Source organism: Panthera leo, chromosome C2, assembly GCF_018350215.1.
Source record: "Panthera leo isolate Ple1 chromosome C2, P.leo_Ple1_pat1.1, whole genome shotgun sequence".
Taxonomy (NCBI): domain Eukaryota; kingdom Metazoa; phylum Chordata; class Mammalia; order Carnivora; family Felidae; genus Panthera; species Panthera leo.
Window position 1 is genome coordinate 147,880,771 of NC_056687.1, and position 21,807 is coordinate 147,902,577.

Below are 21,807 nucleotides of genomic sequence, written 5' to 3' on the forward strand. Positions count from 1 at the left end.
ATTGCAAAAGATTCTCTGCTTTCAAGTTAAGGGGAAAAGCCTTCCGGTTATGGAGGATACAGCCCAAAAGGGTCTCCTTTGGTATGGAACTTGTCCTTACCCCCATATTCTGGATTCTTCCTTAATATCTCCTTCCAACTGCCCCTCAACCCACCCCAAAATGGTTTGCAGAAGTTCATTCCGTTCACTTCCAAAGCCAGGTTTGATTCCCAGTCAGGGAACAAGGCAGCTAGGATGGGGATTCAGACGGAGCAAAAATTCACACAGTCTAATGAACAAAAACATAGCACACAGTTAGATCAACTGGGTCGATGTCTTGCAATCTCCTAGGCCATAACTACCAGATGCCAGAACTCGTGTCTGGCCTCTCTGACAAATAGAACAATTCATCCTCTGATCAGTCTCAGATGGATGGCTCCCGTTTTGCTGGGCTGGAACATCCAAGCCCCTGAATGGCCAGGCATGCAATCTTTTGCTGCCTCCTTCACCCCGGGATTTCTTTGTTGGCTTGCCCACTTTGTGAGACAACTCTAATTAACCTCTACAGGCTGTGCCTCAGACCTGGTGCTACTCACCTCAGCGGAGATCCTCACTTCCAAGAAAAACTCAGAGTGTAGCCACTGGATTCTGAGGTGAGGTCGGGACGCCAGGCAGGAGGTCTCAAGCACCAAGAAGGGAGAGTTCCCAGAGGAATCCGTCCCAACCCTAGTAGCCTGAACAGGTAGCCTGGGATGGCTTACTACTGCCCACTGCTCTGTTCTTTGGAAACCAGGTAACCAGAGGATGGAACCTCAGAAGGACTGGTGTCCCATCCTGTGACTGAATTAATGATGTACATTTGCTTCTTGGTAAGTTGCAGATATGGACTACACCAGATGGAGTTGTCACACAAAGGAAACTTTATTTGCAGCAACTAAGGAGATCAAGGGGAATAACTTCCAAAGCCATGACTCTCCAAGAAGGGTTGAACCAATTCTTTTAACTTGGGGGTTTGAGATGAATATTCAGAGGGGGAGTTTCATCACTGCATATAAAAGGCGAACATAGGTTTGTGCATGTGCACTTAGAAAACATACCTGTATACGCACCACAGGTTATGTTAACGAAGCTTATGTTCCTGCCCCAGGGCAGAGATCCTAACGTTACAATGAAGTTGAGGTAACTGTCCAGCACTTTATGGCTCAGCTGTGCAGGCGTCCCCCTGGTGGTTGAGCTCGAATTTGTCTAGGCCAGTTGGAGTTTTATTTCTTTTCCTGTTCCAGAAATTTGTTAGTTTCAAAAAGATGAAATCGATAGTTCGGCCTAAGTGCAGGGGATCTTACCAGTGACATTATCTGCCTCAATTTAAGCCCTAAATTATAAAAATGTGCTTATTCTCTTCAAAGACAGGGCTGGTGGAGGCTGACCTGCTTTGCCTGGGCAGGGCTGGGTGGGTTGGCTGGTGTATAATCCAGTAAGAGAAACCTGGGAGTCCTGGTAACTGGTGAAGCCCAGGACCCCTTGAGCCAGCAAGTCTAAATGGGGATGAGATTGGCCAATTTTCAGCTGCCGCCTCAAGGTGGTTTTTAGGGGTGGACCCCCTCCACACCGTAGCCTATGCAGGAATTGGTGCCCGGCTCCGGTGCCAGCCCACTGGACCGCCTGGCCCGCCTCCGGTCAGGTGAAGGGCATGAAGTGTATATGCACGTGTAGAGAAGCTCAGGGATCCAGGGACCTAGAGCAGGGCTGTCGTCCTGGGAGGCTGGGTCTGAGAGGCTCTCAGGGATGTCAACCTTAAGAATAAAATGGCCAGTTATTTTACCAGCAGAATAAGTTTATTTGAGAATTGCAGAGAAATTGCAATATGGGAAAAACTATGGCAAACCACTGGCAAGTCTGAAAAGACAAAGGGGAGGTCAGCTTTTATTAGGTTTCAGGAAGAAATTAAGGAGGGTAATTTTGATTAGAAGTTCACTGCAGAAGAACAAGGGCTCCAGGTTTCGATGGTCTCTCATTGGCTGCAAGTGGTGATTAGCATGTTGCTGCTGGGGCCGGGAGAGATCTTCTTTTTCTTTTTCTTTTTTCTTTTTCCTTTTTTAATGTTTATTTATTTTGAGACAGAGAGACAGAGTGTGGGCAGGAGAGGGGCAGAGAGAGAGGGAGACACAGAATCTGAAGCAGGCTCCAGGCTCTGAGCTGTCAGCACAGAGCCTGACACGGGGCTCAAACTCAGGAACCGTGAGATCATGACCTGAGCCAAAGTCAGACGCTTAACTGACTGAACCACCAGGCGCCCCTCTGTCTTTGTCTTAAAGGCAGGAGGTGGGGGAACCTTGGTATCAGGTCAGGCCATGACCTCAGGGTTTCAGGAGTTCAAGCTTAGATAGGTGGGCTCTGTGCTGACAGTGTAGAGACTGCTTGGGATTCTCTCTCCCTTTCTCCCTGCCCCTCACCCACTGCGCTGTCTCTGTCTCTCTCTAAATAAATATATAAACTTAAAGAAGTTTTTTTCAAGGCAGGAGGTAAAATTCCTATGGGAAAAGGGTCCTTCCTTGTTCTTCCTGTAGGACACGCAGGCTGTAGTGAGGGCTACGTGCACCAGAGCTCCCCCCCACCTTCAGGGCTTCCCGACTCCATTTCTATGAGTGTTCCTTTACCCATTTTCACACTTCCCCCACTTGATCAAGAGCTTTCCTCAGAAGCATCTCTGATTAACAGTAAGGTTTTCTGCCTTTAGTGGTGTTGTCCCCCGGTGCCAGGAAGGACCCTTCCTGATTGTCATGTCCCGCAGTGGAAGGGAAGTGCTCTGACTGGAAACCACCGAGGCCACATTGAGTAATGAGGAAGGGAAGGAAGGAGAACTCTCTCCGGCACCTTCCACCTAAAGCCTGTGTCTTACGGAGGTCATAAGTGGTGGAGATCATCTCGGAGCACTGAGCGAGCATCACCCTATTTGGTGCATCAGCTACACAGAGATTTGACAGGCAGCAGGTACAAAGGTTAAACTTGATTGAACAAAATAAGACAAAAAGCAGAATGATGACCCAGTTTGCGTAATAGTCCTAAACCGAGAGCTCACACCTGAAGGTAGCCAGCTAGATAGATCTAAGGCTCATAGGTCATTAGGCAGAATTCTTTGCAGCCAAAGTGCTTATTCTCTGATTTTATGCAGGTAGGTATTTACTTCCCCAGAGGAATTTATCCACGTGTAGCAGGCGGTATTCACTCTTGTCCAGACTCCTCCTTGTGCAGCCAGTAGATAATCAAGGGCTGTGCCATTATCCAAAATTACTGTAGCCAAAGAGTCCAGTGATCATTGTTGGGCTGTTAGTGCTTTGGTTGTGGGGCCAGCTAGCTCTCCTAATGTTTGGGAAAGATTCCCGATCTTGCATTGGTTGGCATTTCCTCCAATGTATGGGAGAAAGTCTCTGCCCAGGGAGGAAAACCAGAGTCATATATGTGTCCTGGAAGTTCCCATGTAGCAGCCATGGAGGCTCAATGGAATGGACAGGACGGGAGGCTTCTCATTTGGTATGCATATTAACAGGGACAGTGAAATGTTCCAGTGAGCATTGACCTCCAAGTGGCCAGCTGCCAACATTCATATGCCCTTGAGAAGTGCTGTCCAGAACAAACACAAATGGAACCAGGTGGAGCCTCGGGGACGCCAGCTCAGGTCTGGTTATTGATAGATTCACTAGCCGAATGTCCTGACTGACCCTTTCAAGTTATAGCTCAGAAAGTTTGAGGTGACATTCTGTGAGAGATTATTCCCTCCTAAAGGGATTTTTTTTCTAAAAACCTCACAGAGGAGTCTAGACCTGGTTTTTTCCCCCTGGGTGCAGGGAAACAGATTGTATTTAGGTAAGGAAAAGATGCGGGGAGTGAGGGAAGGGGGGCTGACAGAGGCTGAGGTGTTTAGCTGAGCTGGCACGGTTACAACTGGGGAAAGGCTGAAACAAGCATGGGAACACCTGGCCGTAACAACCTAACCCGACAGGTAACCTCCATGGGCTTATAGGTAAGTTAGCAGTGGGTCTGGGGACTGAAGAGAAAATAATTACGGGTAAGGCCAAGGGGCCTCTGACATCATAAACAGATTGGAATTTCTGGCAACCGATCCAACATTCAGAGGTTTCTGCCTTTTGCACTAGACAGAGAAATGTGGAGAAGAGCATTGTGTTTTCAAGAGTAAGGGGGGTGGGGGAGGGAAATAACAAAGTAAGAAGCAGTGGGGAGAAAAAGGTATACTGGCTTGGCCTGGCCATCTTGGGAAAGCTGTCTCCTTCAGCTGTCATTGGCTTTAATTCCTAGAAATCTTTACGTTCAGGTCACCAGTTGGGGTACAGGTCCAGCCAGGGTTTGGTGCTGTCTTTAGATGTGAAACATGAATCCAAGAGTCTGAAGTTTGGTGGCACAGCATTGGTTGACAGTAGCTGCTATGGGTCTTCCCAGTAGAGTTGAAGAGTGTCTTTGCGGAGATGTCTTTTCCAGTAGATGAAGTCCCCAGGTTGCAAGGTGCAATGTTTAAGGTCCCCATCTCCTGGGAGCAGCAGTGTGATGACGACCAAAGTGCTGTCCTTTTAGTAGAAGCAATTAGGCCTTTCCAGTGTCGAAGTGTATCTCCTTTTATCGACTGCAGGTCAAAGAGCAGGGGCCTGGTGGGGGTGGGAGCTCTGTTACAAGGAGAAAAGATTCTTACTAAGTCTCTGCAAATACACGCATGGTCGTGAAACATGAGAACACTGGAGAAGAGTTTCAGAATCCGGAGGGATTGGGTAGGAAGAAAAAGATCCATGTTTCAACCTTTGTTGTAAAGGTACACTTTACCAAATTACCCTACGTTATAGAGAGCTTTAAAGGAGAGGAGAAAAGGGGACCTTTAGATCTGGAAAGCAGAATATGAGAGCAGTCAGTTTCCCATGACAGTTTTAGAAATTCTTATCAGTGCAGTGCTGTGATCTTCAGTTGATCAAAACCTGTGTTCCAGAGCATTTGTCAAAGTCTTCGTCATGAGTCGCTTTCAGGAGGAAGCTCTTGAAACAATCATCTGTAGCTGACAAAACACGTACAAATAGCAACGGTTAGAGATCTGAGGAGAGTTCGTTAGATCACTGACAAAGCAATTTGGTTATTTCCGTGACAAACATCTCAAGAGAACCAGAATTATGATTGATAACATTGTAGCAGGACATTAGAAATTTCAGGATTTTATAGAATTTCTAGAACACTTACAACGTATGCATATACAAATACCACAAAAAGGAGGCTTAGTATTCTTATTTCACATTGCTGCCCATGTAATATAACATATCAAATAATGCTGATTAGCGTAACATCTCCCTTTTCATATTCTCCAAGTCACTTTTAGGTCAAAAGAACTTAATTTTAGAATTTGATTTGGGGAAGTTTGTCAAAAAGTATCAAAAGGTTTTGGACACTTGACCGGGTAGGATCACAGACCATTTTGAAACAATATTTACTTGCCTATTGGATCAAAGTGACAAATAAAGATTTCAGAGGCAAATACAATGGGTTGTTACATCATTGTTGCTAAAACTTAGCTCTCTTAATATCCAGAAGACTTAGTTTACTTGAGTAATCAAACACCTGATGGTAAAGATTAACATGAAGTACAAGAAATTATTTTGATAAAACACAAAATCTTTGCTTTCTAATTAGATTTCTTTAAAAGGTAAAACCTTTCACAATATTTTATCAAAAGCAGACCAATAGTCCAAGAAAACTTTGTCCTTTTAACAGATAAGAGATCATTTTTGTTTTACATAAGTATGTTATTGGTAGTAAGGCTTAATTTTAAAACCCTTATAATAACAATTTAACTTTTAGCCAACTTGACCAGATATAAAAGTCCTTTCTCAAGATTCTTTTTCCACAAACCTTCTACACCTTTTTTCTTTTTCATTTTCTTTTTTTTTTTTTTTTTTTTGAGACCGAGAAAGAGAGCATGAGTGCACATGAGCAGAGGAGAAGGGCAGAGGGGAGACAGAGACCTGAGCTGAAATCAAGAGTCAGACGCTCAACTGACTGGGGCACCCAGGTGCCCCTACAACTTTCTATATCTATTTAGATCTGTCCTATCTTTTTTCTCATTCTGGAACAATGTATTTACTTGAGGAAAAAATTACTTTTTTTTCTACCCCCACTCCCACCCCAAAATGCACACACACAAGGATGTCCTTCATACCATTCCTTATCTAAAAAAAAAAAAAAAATCCTGTTTTCCTTTTCATATATGCCCATTTTCTTTCATGCTTATTATTTCTAGTGGTTTTGTTTAAAAACTTTTTTTTTTTTGCTGACAATTTCAACTTTATTAGTTCCAAATTTCAAAAACTTATATAGCTTATCTAGATATGATGTGCGATGGTTGTTACAGATTTACTCTCAGAGGATAGCTTAATTGCTTATGCATTACCCGAGGTTAATAGAAATTTCTATATAGTTTAAAAAACACACACCAAAACACACACAGGCTTTTCTTTGGAAATGGTAGTATGAGATTCATTGGCATCTGTGGGCTCATGCTGACAGTGCTCCGTTAGAGTGGGAGTGATAGGACAGGCCAGGGCAACAGGATCCCCACGTTACTGTGGAAGAGGCTTCTCTTAAGTCACGTGGGCAGAGTAAAGATTTGAAAAATGGAACCACTTCTAAACTGGTGACGGAGCTATAAGTAGCCGGGAAGCTATCAACAGAATTCCCGGCTCTGCAAACTGCTGTAAGAAAGGGGGGAAGTAAGGTCCTTTAAACAAAGATTGCTGCCTGGCTGCCAATCTGAAAAGACCAGGCAATAAAGTCTGAGCCTATCCCAGAGCGATGACAGCCTGGCCGTGAGGAGTTCCCACCGTGGGCAGACAGGACAGGTGGGTGGTGGTGTTCACTCTGGCCTCTTCAGCTGGCGCTCAGACACTTTTGTTCCTCAGCCAACTGTGATATAAGAGTGGGGGCTTTCAAACATGTTGGATCATTCCAAAGTAAGAAATTAGTCTACTTTATGGTCCAGCATGTACCTGTATATAGAAAACCATCTAAATAACTGAAATAGAAGTTTAATAAACTGATGTGTATTTCCTATATTCAGTATATGCCATGAATATACTGTTCTGCATTTTATGAAATTATTTTTAATTTATAGATACATTAAAACCTTGGGTTGCGAGTAACTTGTTCTGTGAGTGTTCTGTAAGACAAGCAAACATTTCTAATAAATTTTAATTTGATAAACAAGCGATGTCTTTCCATACGAGTAGTAAGTGATGCTGAATGTCACATGATCACAACTGAGCCAATGGATCTTCTCTCTCCCTCTCACTCTCTCTTTCTCTCTGCAGGATTGTGGGTGATCATCTCCCATGCTTGGATCCTCGGTCTCAGGCCACAGTGTTTGGCAGAAATCAGTAATTTTTCAGAACATTGGAAGGTGCCCACCACTGGCACTAGTGTATTTTTGTCACTTCAAAGCACCTGTGGGCAGTCCTTTGCTTTCCTTAGGGTCTGCTTTTCCACAGACGCTTTCCTCTGCTGCTTTATTGCCACTTACATTAAATACAGTATATGACAATAGTTTATTAATGCTGTACTGTAGTCAACATCCGTGTGAGCGTATACAATGGCCCCCATGCAGAAAAAGGTTGAAAAGAAAGGCAGTAAGAAGGAGATGATTACGGTGCAAGTTAAGAAGGAAATCATGGAGAAGTACGAACGAGGTATGCGCGTGGCCGAAATTGCGGGATTTTATAAGTCCACGTCTGCATTTCGTCTGCAGAGGGAGAGGAGAAAAAGATGGAGGAACCCCTCACTTCAGAGGAGATTAGGGAGATGTGTAAAATGTGGGGAACAGTGCAAAATTTTGTAGAAAGGCACCACCACATAAGGCTGTCGCAGTGCGAGCGATGAATCTGTTTAACGCCAATGTCACATTTCCGCGAACTCCTCCAAAGGCAAAAGCAGGCATCGTTGGATAGGTTCCTTGTTAAAGCTGCATCAAGAAAAGAGCTGAAATCAAGAAAAGAAAAGGATTCCACTGAGCCAACAGAGAGCAGCGATTCTCTTAGTGACAGTGAAAGTCCTGCATAACAACCCTCCTCTCTCTTGTCTCCCTCACACCAGCCACAAAGGTTTTCAAAGGCACGTTCAGGTTAATTTATTTTTCTTTATATTTTTTATTTTCTTTATTATTTTGTATTATATTACGGTATAGTAACCATTTTTATATGAGTATTTTTGGGTTGTGGAAGGAGTCATCTGAGTTTTGATTATTTTTTATGGGGAAATTTGCTTTGATATACAAGTACTTTGGATTACAAGCATGTTTCTGGAATGAATTATGCTTGCAAATCAAGGTTTTACTGTAATCTACAATATTATAAAGTGTAGGTAAAACCGAAAGTATATTATCCATTATTTATGTGGATATACATAATACAGGTATTTTCTACATAGCTGTTAATCATAATTCATCAATGCTCTGTTTGAAAAACAGGAAGTTGTAGTCGACCCTTCCAGAGGAGGAGAAAGGTCTCATGGGAGCACGTGGTTTCTCATCTTCCAAGGGACGCCTGCTGCATTGCCTGAATTCAGCAGTAAATGTGCAGTTTGTGCAGAGTTTATAATTTATGCTAATTATTCTGTGTTCTTTTTGTCGTTGTTCATTATGTGTTCTCAGCTCTTCTTCCAGTATTTTACAGTATTTGTAATCTTGGGGGTTTTTCCGTGAAAACTAGGAAGCAGGCAATCATATGCCATCATAAGTTAGCACCCTGCAGTAGGATTAGCAAACTTGTAAATGTATTTCAGTCTTTTCAAGGTTAAACATGTTTATTGATAGATCCAAATATTTTCTGTGTCTCTGTGAAAATTAAAAAGCCAAGAGTATAGGCACTTATGTTTAGCATTTAATGTTTATGTTATTTGGAAATGGTTTGGGTATGCAATAAATATCCATCATTTAGTTTAACTTAGTATAAAATTTGGTCTTATTAACATTTATTAACATTATTTGCTTTCAGCAAATATACTCGGGATTAGGCACTAAACAGCTAACCATCATCTTACTTCTCTTGTTGACAAATTTTGTATTACAAAGATAGTATGGATTTATTTGATTAGTAACCCAGGTAGAAAAAGCTGTTTCTCTGCATTATATTTAATGTTGAACTCTAAAGACAGGCCTATTTTTCTTAAACCAACAAGTTTAAATTAGTGTTTATCAGAGATTCAGATCCTATGAACTGAAAAAACCATTTAGGTTCACTGCTATTTTTTTTGGGACTATATTTGACTTATATAAACACTTAATTTTCTTTAAGACCATTAAATAGAGGTCCTGACAACTTAATTTTGGCAATACCAATTCCAAGGTCGACTAGAAAGTAGTGAGCTAGCCCAGTGGGCTCTGTGGGTACCCACTCCTGTTTGCTCACAGGCCTTTGAGTTGCTGGGGATCTTCTCTGGATCCACTTCTCCGACATCATTTAATATCAACCTTGAAGATACAACAGCCAATTATTTTACTAGCAAAATGAATTTACTTGGGAATAACAGAGGAACTGTAATTTGGGACAGGCAAATTATGGCAAGCCACAGGCAAGTCTGAAGAGACAAAGGGAAGGTCAGATTTCATTAGGTTTTTATATTATTATTATTTTTTAATTTTTTTCTTTTTAAACGTTTATTTATTTTTGAGACAGGGAGAGACACAGCATGAACAGGGGAGGGTCAGAGAGCGGGAGACACAGAATCCGAAGCAGGCTCCAGGCTCTGAGCGGTCAGCACAGAGCCTGACGCAGGGCTCGAACTCACAGACCGCGAGATCATGACCTGAGCTGAGGTCGGCCACTTAACCGACTGAGCCACCCAGGCACCCCGTTTTTATATTATTTTTAATGTTTATTTTATTTTTGAGAGAGAGAGACAGAGTGTGAGGGGGCAGGGGCAGAGAGAGGAGACAGAATCGTAGGCAGGCTCCAGGCTCTGAGCTGTCAGCACAAAGCCTCATGTGCGGCTCTGCCTCACGAACCATGAGATCATGACCTGAGCTGAAATCAAGAGTTAGACGATTAACCGACTGAGCCACCCAGGCGCCCCAGGCTTGATTAGGTTTTAGGAGGAAACTGGGGAGGATTGCTTGAACACAAGTTCACTGAAGAAGCTTAGATCGCGACAGTTTTTCATTGGCTGCAAATGGTGGATAGTGCATTATTGCTGGGGCTCTGAGAGATTTTCCTTTTTCTTAAAATCCTATGATAAAAGTGCCCTCCCTTTTCAAGAATTGGCTGCCTGCGTGGCTAGGTCAGTTGAGCATCTGACTCTTGATTTCGCCTCAGGTCATGATCTCACGGTTGGTGAGCTCCAGTTCAGGGTTGTCCCCTCCACACTAAACCTGTGGTCGTCCCCGGTTACCTCAGGCTGGCTCAAGTGTTTTGAACTGGACGTGCCTCGGCAGCACAGTTTAGGGTAGCCAGGAAATGAAATAAGCAAGAGTCGGGAAAGGCTAGGTCTCAGAAGCAGAATGATGGGGGTCCATAGCATTTGCCTAATTCCAACACTTAACCTACACAAATGTGTTTATTCCCTCTGAAGGCAAAGCTGGAGGAATCTGCATTTTGTTGCCTGGGACTGGGCTGGGTAGGCCGACTGACCAGGGTATATTCCAACAAAAGATACCCGGGAGCTTTAATTACTGGTTAAGTCTGGGACCCCAGCAGGCAGCCAGTCTAAATGGAGACTGACTGTGGCCAGTTGAAAGCTGACCCCTCAGAAAGATATTCAGGGTGGGCTTTCTACCCCCTGGAGATATTAATGGTGGTTGGGAATGGCCTGAGTTTCACAGACCTGCAGGGTCCTCGTAGCCAAGGGCTGGCTGAAAAATTGCAGTCTGTACATGGGTGAATCCACAGGTTAGGATAGCCAGAGACCTGGAACAGGGCAAGTGTCAGGACAGGCTGGGTCATGGGTGGGACTACTGTAGGTCCAAAGGTATCTGCCTACTCCCAAGCCCAAATCTCCGCAAATGAACATGGAGGGGCCAAGGGTAGGTGACTGTAAATGGACCACATTGGCAAGTTGATTGTTTTGAATTAAAAGTACTTAAGAAACAGCCCAGGCAAGACAACTCCCTGACCTGCCTTCTTTGTCTCCAGAAAGCAGGAAATAAATCTCCCATGTGAAATGCACCCTCCCTGTACCAAGAAGTAAGGAGTCATCCTTGTCACCAGAGATAACAGAATTCAGAGCCAAGAAAGCTATAGAAACCCATCTTGTTACTTTTACTAATTTACTTCCCCAGCCCAAATTCTGTTAGATTTCCTTACTAACTGAAGCTCCCAAACATTCATTTTCTTTGTTATGTCTATGTTATGTTAATTCCTCACAGATTGTTCCTTTGTCTAAAAAGTGGAAAAGCTGGGGCACCTGGGTGGTTTAGTCAACTGGGCGATTGGGCGTCTGACTTTGGCTCAGGTCATGAGCTCCCAGTCGGTGAGTTCGAGCCCCACGTTGGGCTCTGTGCTGACAGCTCAGAGCCTGGAGCCTGCTTCAGATTCTGGGTCTCCCTCTGTCTCTGCCCCTCCACCCACCCCTCTTTCTCTTTCTTTCTCAAAAATAAACATAAAAACATTTTTTAATAAAAAATAATAATGATAAGTGAAAAAGCTGCTTGCCTTTTGTTCTCAAACTTAGCATTCGGCCTCCATTCACACATAGTTAAATTTTGTGGTTTTGTCTTCTATTAATCTGTTTCATATCACTTAAATTCTCAAACCAGCTAAGGGAACCTTGTTAAGTAGAGGTAAATTTTTCCTCCCCAGCAGTTGGAATAGACAATAGGACAAACTTTACTGGCTGGATGCTGCTACACCTGAGAAATCTTACAATCTCAGACAAAAGCTGGCAGAAGGTAATAATCCCCACCCTGTTAGCACCCCGTCTACTCCCAGCTCTCTACCTGTAGGTCTAATGGAAGCAAGAATGGTGAGAGGTGTTTTCACACTAAATTTATACTAGTAAAAGAAAATAACTGTGGAGCCAGTTCCTTGGGCTTAGCGACACTGGTAAATTCCACAGAGTACTCTTGGCTTGACTGTTCTACCTAGAGATGGTCACATTTTCTTTGCCATTGTCTTCAGTGTCATTTCTCATGAAAAGGAATTAACCACACGGGAAGAACGCAGGCATGGGCCCTACTGACCTGAATATGGAGCTCGCCTCACAAACTGGTAAGTTCACAGTTCACATCAGGCTGGACTCCATATAGCATTTTACCACATGTCCTTTATGTGAGGTTTTTCCTTTTATCTATTTACATGTCCTGTGAGCTTGGCTTTGCAAACAATAAAATATTCTCTCTGGGGTCTACCATCTGGAGAATACACTGGCTCGAGTGCACCCTGGTGGCCAGGAAAGTACACGGACTATGGGTCAAGTACATGTAGTTGCAAGCAACACACTCTATCCAGCAGTGCCAGCTCTTAGGGATTTGTCATAAAAGATCCTAGACCAAAAGATAAGTAATCTCTTAACTGTGATTATTAGTGCTGGAAAAGTCTTATCTCATGAGCTGGTGTTGGTGTTGCAGGAGTCACAGATTAAAACTGGATGCACCTCACACTTTCTTGGGAGAACACAGACACTGTTCTCTAGAAGCCAACCTGACCACATGTTCACTGAAGACTGAAAAGGCTAAACTTTTCATACTACTTTGGTAAGAAATTTTGGAAAATGAGGGCTACAAAGCATACCTCCAAGATGCCATCTTCTGATCATTGTCTAGGCCAAAAAATGGCCGGGGTGGAAGCATGAAGTCTACCATGGGGACGCCCCATCTGCCTAGTCGGTCACTATGACAGAATCACACCCTGAGGAGTGGCCAAGGGTCCCAGATGTTGTCCCCTATTGGAGGCTAGTCCCACCAGGCATCCAGGCTATCCTGTCAAGGCAATCCACACTAGTGCCCCTCTGCCTAGCTGCTGAGGGAAGGGTGGCTGCGCCCCTCAGCCCTTGGAAGCCGGCAGGTGTCTTTCGCCACCCACCCACGGCAGATGCCACCCCAGGGCTTCTCCACACACCCGCCAGGGTCCGGGTCCCGGGCTCCCCTGAACCTGCCTGGCCTGAGCAAGTGCTCCACGCACCGCACCGCGGCAGCCCCCTTCGGGCACCTGGACCCCCGGGGCAGCTCCCAGAGCACCTGCATAGCCTCTTGCCAGACAAAAGCTGCCCCTCAAGTTCTTGCCACCGCCATGGCCACAGCTCTCAGCGGGCCCCGGTCGGCCTCCATGGGAACTGGCTCCCTCCCCCATAGGGGTCCTGGCGCCCAGAGCAACCGAGGCCCCCGGGGGCTCCTCTGCTGCGGGAAGCCCGGGCCACTCACCCAGGCCCCCCCCACCCCCCCAACCCCGGCTCTCCCAAGGTAGTCGTCTTTCCTCCAGCCTGGCCTTCAGAGGCAGTACAGGCGCCCTGGGGTCAAACACGGTTTGGAACCGGGCAGAATCCCTCTTCCCCGCGGAGGCCTGGCTCCTGGCACCCTGGCCTCGCCCTACGGCGGCCCTGTTCCGGGTCCAGGGCTGCCTGGCCCCCCTGACCTGCCTCCCAGCGCCAGGGCAGTGCCTCGGCCACACCTGGCGCGCCGGCCTCGGGCGGCAGGGGGCGCGCCAGGCCTCCGAACAAGGGGCCAGACAGGACGCGTGTGGCGCGGCAGGGGGCGCAGGGCTCCAACCAGCTCGCTTGGACTCGGGGTGCAGGGAGCCCACGGCGGCCAACGCTTTGCGCGGCCGAGGCGGCACGATGACATGGACAACAGGCAGTTTCCATTTGGCTTGGCCGACCGCTGGGGTCCCAGGTGTGTGCTATTCCAGGGCCCCTTCCGCCCCGCCCCCAGCCCCCAGCCCCCAGCGGGAAGGGAGCCCGGGCTCTCTCGGCTCCGCCCTGGGCGCGAGTTGGGGGCGGGGGGGCGTTGGGGACGGGGACGACGTGGGCCCCGCTGAACTGTCGCGCTTGGACTCAGGCACGTGACTGGTTCCAGCAACAGCCCGCTCCCGTGACCGGGTCTGCCCGCATTCCTGCCCTCTGGCTCCAGGTCTCTGGCTCCCCTGAACCGTGCCCGCGGGCCCGTCGGTAGGCAGCACTCACCCCATCAGCCTGCTCGGGCCAGCGGGGAACGTCCGGGCCATCGGAGCTCGGCTGGGTCCACAACCGGCCTCTTCGCCTTCAGAGACGTGGCAGCCTCCCTGCCCCCAAGTCTTGCGGGGGTGGCAGCTTCACATGGGCCGCGGGCACACCCCATCCTCCTAGGCTGTCTGACCGCGTCCCACGCTGACCAGTCGCCCAGGGCCCAGGTGTCGTCTCTGGACGGAGGCTTGTCCTGCCATCCACCCAAGCCTCCTGCCATCCACCCATTTTTATCTTGGCAAGGCATTCCATACTCCTCCATCTGTCGACTGCAGGGTGAAAGGGTGTTTGTGTGGTTAGTATTTGTAATTAGTAAGTTGTTTAATTTCCTGGTTGTTTTCTGGTTATCCTCTCCAAACTTTGGTAGGTTGTCTCATGGCTTTGGTGTCCTCATATTTCAAGCTCATCCTTGGCAATAAATGCATTCCTTTTCTTTAGGGTTCTTCGATTCTGGGTTAACTTGTGACGTTAATGCAAAAGGCATATGTGAGGTCGAGTGAAGTTCATACCTGGCAATATACCTCCTTCCTGATATTTTGAATTGCTTTAATTAATTAATTAATTAATTAATTTATTAATGTTTACTTTTGAGAGAGAAGAGAGACAAGTAGGGGAGGGGTAGAGAGTGAGGGAGACAGAATCTGAAGCAGGCTCCAGGCTCTGAGCTGTCAGCACAGAGTCCAACGAGGGACTTGAACTCACGAACCATGAGACACGACCTGAGCTGAAGTCCCACACTTAACTGAGCCACCCAGGCGCCCCTTGAGTTGCTTTATATTGATCACAGCCAGTATGGTGTGAGGAAGCCCATGCCCATGTACATGTCATTTCTGTAAGCCCTGGTTCAGTGCCCGTTTAATAGCCGACATCAATCATCAGACTCGAAGTACCCAGTTCAACTGTTTTCTAAACCCGGACTTCTTGTTACCCTCAGTTTTCAAGACTTCCCATCTCAGGTGCTAGATATCATGAAGAGAGAAGCTGTTTTTGGTTTGTTGTTTCTGGTTTTCTGACACACTGATCCATGGTCATAGGAAAATGAACATTTTTTATGTCACTATGTTTGAGGTGGGTCATAAAGCAATGTAGCAGTTGGAGGCAATATTGACTGGCTGATTTGCTCATTTGATGCCTATTTGACCCTGGCCTTGCTCAGATTGTTTTTGTGGCCTGGTCCCTCTTTAGACAGCTATTTTGACACCTGTATGAACAGGAATTTTCCTCAGGGGAGGAAATTCCTCTCTTATTCCCCCTGCTCCTAGACTTTGATAAAGCATATTTAATTTTAGTTTTTGAGTCTAATAAGCTTCTACTTATACTGTAGATTAATAATCCATTCCTCTGGTTGAGAAATGACCAAAGCACACAGGAAACCAGGAATGGCAATGGAAGAAAAGGTAGCAACGTCGTATTTATATTAAGTCTTGCAAACAAACTGCCACCTGGACATCTTCCCTGACATTTGTACATATCTCGGGACTGAAACCTAGAGAGTGGTTATGCTTCTACTTCACTGAGTCACAATTTGTCAGAGAATCTGTGTCATGTTGGATTCTCCCAAACAGACTCCGAGACTAGGATTTGGGTATAAATAGTTTATTTGGAAAGCGATTCTAAAAAAAGCATTGCAAGAGAGTCCAAGAAAGGAGGAAAGCCTACAGAGAATATGAAGATGATCAGATTTGCAGGGGGTACTGGTGCTGTGCACAACGGAGGTCTGTCTTGCTGGGGACCCACCTCAGAAGTGTCCCATCAAGAGTCTGGGAAGCTCAGATATTTATGCACTAACTCCTTCTCCTTAGTAGTTGAAGTTTGCCTGGGGTCACGGGCTCCCTGGAACTTCTGGCCTGCCCCCAACACAGGCCCACACACAGTCTAGCAATCAGAGAATGCCCGGGCAGCAAGTCCCAGGTGCTGTGGTGGGACCCTCTCAGTTTATCTTTGACTTTCAATTCTGTCAAGTCCAGTTGCAGCCCATTGCATTACTATTTTATATCTAACTGTTCCATTTTTAGCCAGCGGGAGACCCTCAAGTTGACCTCTGGGTGTGTTTGATGAGATTCCATTAACATTTGATATCTTCCTCCTTTTTTAGCAAATCTACCAGTCTCGGGGTCATCTGGTACCCTTTCTGCCTCGGGTGTGGAATCAGCCATTTGTCAAGAAGCCCTGATACCTTTGAGTGGGAAATGGCATTTAGAGACTAAAATTCAGACATGAAGGCCACTGCTACTAGACCTTTTCAGCAAATAGAGCTTGAAAAAACTGCTTTTTAGAAAGAAACAAAAGAAATAATGAGTTACTGACATTTCCTATTTAAATGTAAGATTACGGGGCTGCCTGGGTGGCTCAGTTGCTTGCGCGTAGGACTCTTGATTTTGGCTTAACTCATGATCCCAGGGTCATGGCTTGGAACCCTGCATCAAGCCCCACGTCACTGGGCTCCCCGATGAGAAGTGACCCTGCTTAAGATCCTCTCTCTCCTGTTCTCTCTCTGCCCCTCCCCCACTCACACAAGTGCACATGCATGTGCTCCCTCTAAAAAAAATTTGTTTAAATGTAAGATTATAGGGTTTTTCCATTATTTCTTTGATTTTATCTCCTTCTCATGCCCTCCTAGTTTTGTCTGCCCCCACCCTAATTTTGGTTGTATACACCCAAGACCTAAACCCCTTGTAGGTTCCGATCTCTTCTTTACCTCCCTCATCTTACTTTCCCATCCAAGCACCTTCCAGCTCTGAAATGAGGAGTCTGATATTTCCCCCATTTGAACTAACAGTGGAAATGAGATGGACTTGTGGGGACATGGTGAAAATCTTCCACCTAAGAACAGCTCAAGGTCATGTGAGCCATTAGATTCCTTAACACCAACTGTTTCCAGGCAAACACTCCCCCGTCTTCTTAGGAAGTTACTCCTGACAGAAATACCTCCCCAAGGAAATCACAAAGTAATTAAATGAATATGGTAGTTAAGAGCATATCACCAGAGATTCCATCTCCAGATAGTCTCCTGAGACAAAGCTGAGTGTTTTTCCATTCTTTCTTTTTTTAAAAACAAATCGGATCCAGATTAAATTATGTTCCGTGGCAACTTGCGTCAATAGAGTTGCCATGGTTACAGGTGAACTTGAAAGTGGGCTGTGACAGCCTGGGCTCTGAGTTCCCTGAGACGCATGTCTTAAAGGTGCATCCATTTGTCTTCTTGTCTTGGCGAGAAACACAAGGAGAATTGATGAAATTTCCTAGCAAGGTGTAGCCTATGGACAGATGCAGGTCAAGGAAAGGTGGAGCCATGGGCCTCTTCAAATGAATGTTTCCCTCCATCAGCCAGAGTAGTGTCCCAGGACACATCACACCATTTCCCCATGATGCCTTCATCTGCCTATGAATGAGGGATGAGGAATCGGGGAGAATCACCATGTGCTTACAACTCTCCAAATGGAGAAACCAAGAGCTACTCCCAGGAATTCTCCTTAGAAGAAAGGTAAGAAATAATATCTCCCTTCATTGGCAGTGCTGCCCAACAGAAATAGAACGCAAGCCACCAATGGGAGCCATACATGTAATTTTACATTTTCTAGAAGCTGCATTTTAAAGGGGTGAAAGGAAAAAAAACGAAAAATAAAAGGTTAAAAGAAACAGGTGAACTTAATTTTAGTAATTTATATCTAAACACAATATATCCAACATACCATTTCAACATGTAACTAATGTAAGTATTAATGAGACATGGGGCACCTGGGTGGCTCTGTCGGTTAAGCGTCCGACTTCGGCTCAGGTCACGATCTCACGGTCCGTGAGTTCGAGCCCCGCGTCGGGCTCTGTGCTGACAGCTCAGAGCCTGGAGCCTGTTTCAGATTCTATGTCTCCCTCTCTCTGCCCCTCCCCCGTTCATGCTCTGTCTCTCTCTGTCTCAAAAATAAATAAATGTTAAAAAAAAATTTAATGAGACATTTTACATTCTTTTTCATGCTAAATCTTTGAATTCTGGTGTGTACTTTGTACTTCAAGCCCTTCAAATTCAGATGCTACATGCTTATCAGACATACTTGATCTGTATTGAGATGTCATAAAATTTACAGTTGAGATTGTTGAGTCACATGCTCAAGTGAATCCAAACACGCTTAAAAGTTTTTCAATAACAAATTGGGTATGTTTAGATCTTAAATTTAAGTGAAGTAAAATTAAATAACATAAAAAATCTGGCTCCTCAGACTCACTAGACACGTTTCACATGCTCAGTAGCCACATGAGGCTGGTGACTGCAGGGACCTAAGACTGCAACTCAAAGTGTGCCCCTCAGACCACAGCATCATATCATGTGGGAGTTTGTTAGAAACGTAGGTTCTTGGGCTCTGCTCACAGAGCCGCTGATTCAAAATCTGCATACTAAGAAGATCCCAGGTGATTCCTGCTAGAGGAATGAAGCCTGAAACTCTTTGTTTAAATGTTTATTTATTATTTTTAGAGGGAGAAAGAGAGAGAGCAGGAAAGGGGCAGAGAGAGAGGGAGACAGAGGCTCTGAAGCAGGCTCTGTGCTGTCAGTGCAGAACCTGACGTGGGGCTCGAACTCACGAACTGTGAGATCATGGCCTGAGCTGAAGTCGGATGCTTAACTGACTGAACCACCCAGGCGCCCCTTGTTTATTTTTTTTGAATGTTTATTTATTTTGGGGGGGGAGGGGCAGAAAGAGATGGAAAGAGAGAATCCCAAGCAGGCTCCATGCTGTCAGCATAGAGACGGACACGGGGCTCGATTTCATAAGTCATGAGATCATGACCTGAGCCGAAATCAAGAGTTGGGCACTTTACTGACTGAGCCACCAGGTGCTCCTCTTTGTTTGGTTTTTAAGGCTCTTTAAGAACTGACCCCTGCTGCCCCAGACCTCAGGGATCCCATTCTGTCATCAGCTCCCATGACCAGAGTTTCCACTGGGGTTGTATGGCTTCCTGCAAAGGGAAGGTGACAGCTGGGGTGTCCTTTAATTGGCTGTTCACATCAGGGGTGCTTATCTTTTCACAATGTCACAACGCCCTCAGATCTTTGTGGTTATACCATTCCCACAAGACGAAAGCATTTGAAAAATGTGCTAACCATGTCTGGGGTCTTAAGATGTGTCATTTTCCAGGCCTTATTAGCCAAATCCAATTCCATCTAGCTTGAACCTCAGTTTTCTGACCCATAAAATAAGGGGGTTAGACTACATCACTGCTAAAGTTTCTTTAACCTCTATAAAATAAACAATTTCTCTATGACCTGGGAATGACCAATGAGCTCCCTTTACTGGCATAATTAGAGTCACCCCAGTGGAATCCAATACATTAAGTAAAAACATGTACCCATGGAAACAAAGAAAATCACGGGCTTATTAAAAATAGAACATTTCAATTTAAAACTGTCTGCATTCATCTTTAAGGCACTTAAAGGAAAATGGTTTGGGCCAAGGCTCATGAGCCAGCAACCTCAGTGATTCCTGTGAGAATTGCTGTCATTTCCCGAAGACTCTTCTTACCAAGACACTCGTGACACTGTTGGCGAGGGAAAAGGCGGTTACAAAACAGTGTGTACAGCGTGACTTCACTTTGCACGCTGGTGTACCCACACCGGGAAAGCAGTTTGGAAAGTGATACAGCAAAAGGCCAACGCTGGTGCCCTCTGGCTGGTGAAATTAAGGGTAATTTAAGTTGCGTTGTTGTAGCTTATAGTGGTTTTCAGTCTGCCCGCAGTGAACATGTTATTGCTTCAGTAAATATGAAAAGTTTCTCAAAGAAACTTTTATTTCCAGACTTGCACATCCCAAGGAGTATAAGCCGTGTGGACAGATGGTGTCACAGGCACCACTTGTCACAGTAGAGCTCCAGCGTAAGCAGACTGGGTTTCCCGGGGACCCGTGTCCAAGGTATTGTTGACCGCCCACCCCTCCACCAACTGCATCCGAAGTCATCAGTTTGAAGCCTTTCTTTTTTTTTTAAATCTAGGCCTTTAGTGCTATAAATTTCCCTCTGAGTATTATGGTAGTGGCATCTACGAAATTTGGTATATTGAGATTTTGTTTTCATTCAGTTCATATTTTCTGTTTTCCTTTGTGATCCTTGGAGTTATTTGGAAGTATGTTAGTTTCCAAAAATTTGGGGACTTTCTAAGTATGTTTCCATCACTGATTTCTGGTTTAATTCCAGTGTGGTCAGAGAACCCACTTTTAATTCGAATCCTCTTAAGTTTACTGAGTCTTGTGTTATGGACCAGAACATTGTCTGGGTAAATGTTCCATGTGCACTTGGGAAAGTGAATATGCTGCTATAGTTGGGTAGTATATTCGATAAATATCAATTAGGTCAGGTTGGTAGGGTTATTCAAGTCTTCTGTATCTTTACTGATTTTCTGTCCGCTTGTCTTATTAATTATTCAGACAGAGGTTTTAGATCTCTCAGCCCTGTGTGAGCTCTGGGCACTCTCCCCTCAATCCTCTCAGGTGGTTCTTCCTTTGGTCTTTGAGAGATTCCTCATACACGGATCAATACTCAACTGAAAACTCCAGGGGGCCCCTAGGCAGAGCTCTAGAACCCTCTCTCTGTGTGTTTGAGATCCTTCCTTTCTAGTACTCTGTCCTTGGAACTCTAGATGCTCTGGCTTCCCAAGACTCCTGGCCCTGTCTTCTTGACTCTGCTCTCTGCCCGATTTCCCTCTCCTTGCACCATGGGCTAGAAACTCTTCTCTCTGCAGTAAGCTGGGATCATTGTAAACTCTGTGGCGTTTGTTGACTCTCTCTCAGGGATCACTATGCTTTACTGACTTATGTTCAATGTCTTAAAAACCCTTATTCCGTATGCTCTGGCTGATTGTATTTCAGGCTGGAGAATAAACCAGGTTCCTGTTACTCTATTTTGGCTGGAGCAGAAGTGCCACCATCAACCCTTCTTCTACTCTTTCCCACTCTGACCCGTTCTCTGCCTAACAGCTATCTTTTCTTCTTAAAAAAAAAAAAATCTATCTTTTAAAACTTTTAATTATATCACTTCCTAGCATAACAATCTTCAATGGCTTCCATTGCTCTTAGAAACCAAAACCTTGAGCACAGCTTACACAGAACTGCACACCGCTTCATGCTTACCTCTTTAATCCTATTTAGCCCCAAATCACCCTCTTGCTCTCTGATCTCCAACTGCACGACTAAGGTCCCTGGTGTCCCAGGGCATTTGCACACGCTGTTTCTTCTGCCTGAAATCCTCTTCCCATATCTTCCCCACCCCTACTTAGGTAACTTTCACATCTACCTCAAAGAAAGCCCTCCATGATTCCTCAAACTAGAGTATGTTTTCCTGCCATCATCTCCCAGAGCTCTCAGTTCTTTTTCTTCACCTCACCTGTTCAATGATTTTTATTATATACTGGCATGCTTCTTTAATTAACATTGGACTTCTCTGCTAGATCTTAAGCTCCAGAAGCTCACAAATAGTATCTGTTATTCTCTATTGAAGTTACAGTATCTGGCACAGGGCTCCACACAGAGTGATGAACTGATGGTGGATAAAGGAGGGAAAATACAGCAGATGCTGTGATGCCTAACCACGTCCCCCTAGCCTTCCCTAATTCCTTTGTACAATGAAGGCTTCCTAGGGAAAGTACCTGAGATTCTCCAT

The 21,807-nt window shown here is 45.3% G+C and overlaps 1 protein-coding gene across 8 annotated transcripts in view; it reads left to right on the top strand.

Moving 5' to 3' along the window:
- Positions 1–14,039: 14,039 nt before the first annotated feature.
- Positions 14,040–21,807, top strand: part of POMGNT2 (protein O-linked mannose N-acetylglucosaminyltransferase 2 (beta 1,4-)) — a 50,461-nt gene continuing 42,693 nt past the window's right edge. For 2 of the 8 annotated variants that reach the window (XR_006207189.1, XR_006207193.1), the window contains exons 1-2: positions 14,047–14,461; positions 17,494–17,650. The gene's annotated coding sequence lies outside the window, so the exon portion shown is untranslated. Of the gene's footprint in view, positions 14,462–17,493; positions 17,651–19,583; positions 19,723–19,952; positions 20,067–20,712; positions 20,890–21,807 lie in introns of those variants that run through there. The other 6 variants (XR_006207190.1, XR_006207191.1, XR_006207195.1 and 3 more) reach the window with 6 other exon arrangements.